The sequence below is a fragment of the Belonocnema kinseyi genome, chromosome 9, assembly GCF_010883055.1.
Source record: "Belonocnema kinseyi isolate 2016_QV_RU_SX_M_011 chromosome 9, B_treatae_v1, whole genome shotgun sequence".
NCBI classification, from domain to species: domain Eukaryota; kingdom Metazoa; phylum Arthropoda; class Insecta; order Hymenoptera; family Cynipidae; genus Belonocnema; species Belonocnema kinseyi.
The window spans coordinates 47,681,627-47,688,444 of NC_046665.1; positions in this window are offsets into that span (position 1 = coordinate 47,681,627).

Here is a 6,818-nt window from a genome sequence, read left to right on the forward strand (position 1 = left end):
GCCGTTTCGCCACCATTGTTGATTCGCGTCTGGTTTTCGTACAGTATTTATTTTTAAAAATGTGTATGCAAATTTTTGAAATCACAAGTTATAAAGATAATCTCAATTAAAAATGTAAAAATTGGCTTTACATCCAACTTTGATCCTTGACTCTTGGCGATTTTTTCTTAATGCATTTTAGTCACTGATAAACGGGAGTAAATTAAATAGGAATATCTCTCAGAAAATAAATGATTAAAATACAAAAAAATTGGGGCGACTTTTTTTACCTCTAAGTAGTAAAAAAGGAAAACGTCCGAAATTTTAAAAACTAATTATTCTCTTTTAAGATACCAAAACAATTGACAAAACACTAATTGTAAAATTTTCAGATTTTTCAGCCTTCAGTTTAACAACTCAAATTTTAACGCTAAAATTTACCTCATTTTCAGCATACAGGCTTATTGTTTGAATTTTCACAATTTTCGTTATAAGTTATAGGTTACGCCAAAAACAACTTATTCTGGGATTCGAAATTGCTACAACGTGAAAAGGTAAAAAGTTTAAATTCAATGTATTCAGATTGAAGTATGCAAATTTATTTGGTTTTAAATGTAAATTAATTAAAATTTATTTTTTAATTTTCACAATTGTAATTTATAACTTTTAAAACTGATTAATTGTAGGTCAAAAATGAAAAAGTAGACTTGTTTCAAATTTGAAGCAGTTCTATTATATATATTAAGCCATTAAAACCTCTGACCTGTTTTTAAGCTTTTTAAAACTCATTTGAAAACTTTTTTAAACGCTTTTGGTTATAATTGCTTAATAAAAGAATAATTTCCATTTAGTCTACAGAGCATCAATTCCAAAAATATATAAAGTTTTAATAGTTAAGACATTTTAAATTTGTAGTCTTCAGTATATTGAATAATTCGAAATTTAAAGGTATTTAAATATGTAAGAATGATTGAATCGAAAGTGTTCGATAATTTCAGATTGAAACATTTCAAATTATTTAGTTAGAAAGTAAAATCGTATAAAGTTACAAAATTAGAAATAATACTCGAATCATTATTTTAGAACAATTAAAATCGTATAACATCAGATAAGTTTGAATGTAGGCCTATTAAAAATTAGAAATGCTTGAAAGAACTCAACAAAGGTTTAGTTTAAAAAGCTATTTAAGAGAGTGCTTTTTCAAGTTTTATTAGTTTATTTTTTTGATAATTTGGCATCCTCATCAATTTTTTTAAAGAATATAGCGCCTGATTTCGGTCAACTTTAAAAAATATACATTTAATGTTCGCTCAAGGTCAGTTTTATTCAAAGTGCTTGTTCCTGGATAAATTGACTCTTATTGTTTCCGCTTTTCGTTATGTCACTCATTGATTGTGTTTTTCATAGAAAACATTGAAATCTGGAATTTTCATATTTATAAAATTATAATTAAAGGTCACTAAGGTAATTTTCTTTGCAAAATATTGATTTATAAAGAATATTTTGTCAAACTATAGAACGGATTTCTTCACTCAAAGATACGAACCTGAATTGTACTATAGTAAAAACATCCGGAAAAAATTAGACGTAAGCGAAACTTAAAAAAAAAAACCTTGGCCGACCTATAAATATTCATTTTTTCTCCGAAACATTAAAAAGAAACTCTTCGAAATGCTTTCATTGCAACAATTTTATTAACGAAAAAGAAAAATATCATAATTTTTACATACATTTCTTAGAATAAAAAATTATCAACAAGATTTGTAGAAAATATATTAAAGAATAAAATGATTGTCCCGGAAGTTAGAACCGAAAATTATTATTAAAAAAAAAAAGTTGTTTAAAATGGGGCCAGACTCGCGAACAGGAAAAATCGCGAAAAAAAGTGAATTTCAAAATTAAAAAGTAAAAAATTGAAAAAAGTGACACAAGTGTAAACGTTCGATTGAGTCTTCATAAACAATGTTCAATTTAAAAATCACTCAAATTAATAGATTCTTAAATGAACACCTTTATTCAATTTCAAAATCTTATTGAAGTATTATTTCAGTATGAAATATTCCATTTTTAACATATTCAATTTGGAAATTGAATAAAAAACAACAATTTTCAATAGTAAACAAGTAAACAATGAATTGTCAGCATTTCAGTGATAAATTTAAACTTTGAATGTTACAATTATAATTTTTCTACTTTGTAATTTGTAATTTGAAAGTAAAAGTATTGTATTTTAATTTTCAAAGAATAGTTAAAAAATGTTTAATTTAAAAAAAAAATCGAATAACCTGTACGTTTTTGAATATTTCAAATTAAAGAAAAAAATTGAGCTCAAGAATTTTGAAAGATTAAAAAGATTTTTTTTTAAAGATTTCTAGGAAGATTTAAAATAATTTTTTATTTCGAAAAAGTCCATAACTCAAAAAGAATGTTTAAAAATATTCCAAAACATTTCAAAATATTGACAACATTGCAAAAAAATCTGGAAGCTCTTGAAACAATTTTGTATGCAGAATTTTACAAAAATGTTAGAAAAAATTGGAATCCATTTAAAAGATATTTAAAAGTTCCGAAAATTTCAAAAATCATTTTTAAAGATTTGAAATAATTTAAAAGAAAATTAATACCTTTGATTGTTTCAAAATTAAATGTTGACTTTTTATTTTGAAAAATGACATCATTTTAAGAGGAGGTATAAAAATATGAGATCTCTGAAAAAATTCCGAAAGCGATGAATGAAATATCACCAAAAATGTAATCTCTGACGACTGAATTGCAAAATTTCAGACAGAAAATGTCCAAAGTAAAAAATCCCCGAATTATGGAGTTCCCGAATTTAAACATGAAGAAAAGAATTTTCGATCAATATTATTTATTTATTAAAAATACAATAATTAAATAATTTTATTAAATTATTGTTTGAATTTAAAAGAATAATAATTGTTAAATTTTTTTTAATACAATGTACATTATCAAATGAAATTTTTCATGCAGTAATATACATATTTTTTTATTCATTGTTTTTTAAATTTCAAAACATAATTTTTTAAACTTTAAACATTAAAAAAATGTATTTGATACAAATATTCGATTATGGTATTTTAAATAAATGAATAATCTTTAATGAACAACCATTTTTTCTATTGTTTAAATTTAGAAATTTTCTAGTTTGGATATATAATAATTCAGCAATTTTCTGTGGGGAATTTTCGAATTCAGTAATATCTTAGGGCGCCGTCTCATGGAGGGTAGGCATTCAGTTGTCCGAAATTTCATTTCCCCTAAAAGTCATGCCGAAAAAATCACTATATTTAAGGACGGTGTAGACATAAATCACAGAGCGGATCCCGAAGGGGAATTCAGTGAAAATCATTATACAAACAGACGTTTGAATACATACAAGAAATACTAATAAATATAAGACAATGTTGAAATAAAAAATGATCTATTTAATTCATTTTCTATTGTAAAATATACCATTTCTATGGTTACAGATGTTTATAATCTCGTTTTGATTTTGATTTAAATTAAATCATGTAAATTATTATTCAGTAATGAAAAATGAATATTAATATGACTGAAAAATAATAAGATGATGTTTTCTCAAATATTCCACTCTTTTTAAATATTTCGGAAATATTTCAATGTGTTTAAAAAAATGGCAAATATTTCACAAAGATTTCAAATATTTTGCAAAGATTTTTGATAAATTAAAAATATTTTACAAAGACATCAATGATTTCCCAAGGATTTCAATAATTTAACAACTATTATTAAATATTTCAAAAAAATTTCAAAGGTTTCTTCATAAATGTTTCCAAGGATTTCCGAAAGATTTCAATGATTTCCCAAAGGTATAAAAGGTTTCACATATTTCGAAAAGGTTTGGAATAGAATTAAAATGTTTTACAAATACATCAATTTAGACGAATGAGAAGACTACGAGAGCTTGTGCAGGTACATCATTGGTCAAAACTGTTCCACTATTCTACTACCCTATCTTCATGAGACTGCATCCTAACTGTCGGCAATTTTATTTTTCGTGAACTTTTCAATTCGAAAGTTTTATATTTCAGCATTTTTATAATTTCCGGAATTTTATTCTTCAGGAATTTTACAATTCATGAATTTTACAGTGTCGGGAATTTTATTTTTCGGTATTTTTCAGTTGCTTCTTCCGAAAAATAAATTTACCACCACTGTAAAAATTCTCGCAATTCTGGACAATTTATAAAAATAATGAATTTAAGAATTCTCGACAGAATTTTGTTGTTGTTGAAAAAGTGCATTGTATTCTTTTTAACTTACAAAAAAGTTCGCAAAAGAAATTTTTAAAAAATAAAAATTCGCTCTAAATCAGTGCTGAATTGAATCTTACAAATTTTGTTTTGTTTGAAGCGCACGTGTTTTTAAATTTATTTTTGCATAACATTTGTACACGATTATTTTAATTTATAATTAAAACAATAATTTAAAAAATTAAACATTAAACAAAGTTTCTATAATTAAAATATTTGATTATTGTATTTTTAATAAATAAGTAATATTAATTAAAATATTATTTTCTCAATTGCTACAATTCGGGAATTTTCTAGTTTGTATGTTTTGTAATTAGAAAGCATTCGGTCTGGAATTTTATTATTAGGGAATTTTCAAGTTCAATAATATTGTAAACTGTCCAGAATTTTATTATTCTGGAATTTTTAAATTCGGGATTTTCAGCTTTCGGCATTTTATAATTTCAGGAAGTTCACAGTGCCGGGAATTGTATTATTCTAGATTTTTCAGTCCAAAAAATATTTCAAAACATTTTAAAAAATTGATAAAATTGTAAAAGAAAATCTGGAAGATTTTGAGGCAATTTTTTCGAATTTTACAAAAATTTCACGATAAAATTGAAATTATTTGCATTTTAAAATGTATACCATATAACTTACGTAAGTATTTCAAGTAAGCTGTATCAATTATAATATTTTACAGTTTATTTTAAAATATATTTTATGGAACATTATATATTTTATGAATGCGCCAGTGAAATTATGTTTGTTTAATTTGTGTTGCCAATGCGAAACGTAATCTGGCTTATAACTGCCGGCTTCACATCTAAAAACAGAAAGAACATTTTTCCTGCCACTTGGAATTATAATTATATTTTTATAAGAATGTTAGAATATATAATAATCAAGAAATTGGAAAATATATACGAGAACTTAACTAGACGAATAGTATAAAAAATCCATAGAAATTGCAGACCACAAAAATAAAAATAAATAATATTAAAGAACTATATATAGATATTGCACTTAAAGTTTTATCAGTTTAAATAAAAATATAATATTAGTGTGAAAAACTTATAACTTATAAAAGAATGCAAATTAGAAGAAATAATTTTTAAATTAGAACAAAATATATGAAACCGAAATAAAAAAATACGCATGGCCTTTTATCTCTGGCATTTAATAAAGTAACCATGTTTTGCAAAGTTATAAACGTGAAAAAAAATTTTAATTGGGAATTTACTTTCAATTTAAATGGTTCATGTCCAAGCTAAGTTACCATAAGTGCGCATCGTACTGCCCTCATCGTACTACGAAGTCGAATTCTTGTTTTCTCATTCTTCGTAAAATATGACGGTAAAGCAGTAGAAAATTTTTTTGAGGTTAGAAAAGTTTCACATGTGTGTATCGCTGAATTTTTTCAGATCTGAAGCTTGATCCAGGTTATCGGTACAGTCTTTTTTTAATTATAAAAAAAATGTTCTCGAAAAATCATATTTTTAATTTAAAAAAAAAGTATTATAGAAAGACATTTCAAGATAAACAAGTGCTGAAAGCATTTTTCTTTTACAATTTTTTTTTTTAATTGAAATAATCAAATATGTATACCAAAGAAACAACTTTTTTGATGTTTGAAGAATTTAAACATTATTGTTTAAATTTAAAATAATAATTAAAACAAAATATGTTTCTGGATAAGATATTTTGGTTGAAAATGTATATAGTATTTTTTAAATCACAAAAGTTCTTCTGAAAAATCGAAATGTTAATTAAAAAACACGTGTTTTTATATATTAATTTGTCGGTAAAATTTTTTGTATAATTTTAATTTTAAATTCAAACAATAATTTTTAACACTTTAAATATTATTAATTAATGCTTATAAGTTGCTGAAAAATGTCTAGTAAATAGCGTAAAATATAAGTGTTTCAGGTAAAATGATTTAAAATGCACAAATACACTGAATTTACATTTATTATAGAACAACAATAAATTATGGCATGGAACAAAGATTGATAGTAAAATTGATAAATAAAGGTGATGAATTAATAGTCTATTGCATGAGAAAGATGTGAAGTTAAATGAAGCAAAAGGGAATAACAATAAAATTACTGGGGAAAGCAATTCAAATCAATAACCGCTTTTTCGGAATACAAAGGATCTTGGCGCGTGCGGTCGATACCCGTGTCAATCGTCAACTGCCGAAGCGACGCCACCCTTCACTCCTTCACCCTTCTCTCCCCACAGCTCATCGGAAAATTCCATCTTTTTCCGATGGGCCTTCTCAGTGCTGGCTCGTGAAGAGTGTTCACCCCGACTTACAATTTTTATATTTAATCAACGTCGGTGCGTCCACGACATTCCCCCTCCTGTATTCCTAGATCAGGAATACCATTTTGCTTCTCGAGGACGCAGATTTTCGTTGCTGATCTCCGGTAGGTTCCTGTTCTGGTTCGCACGTCTGCGACTCGAACTTGCTTGTCCTTACCAGGATACACGGCAGATATGATTCCGCGCATCCACTGGTTCCTGGGAAGTTGGTTGTCCCAGATGACTACCAGATCA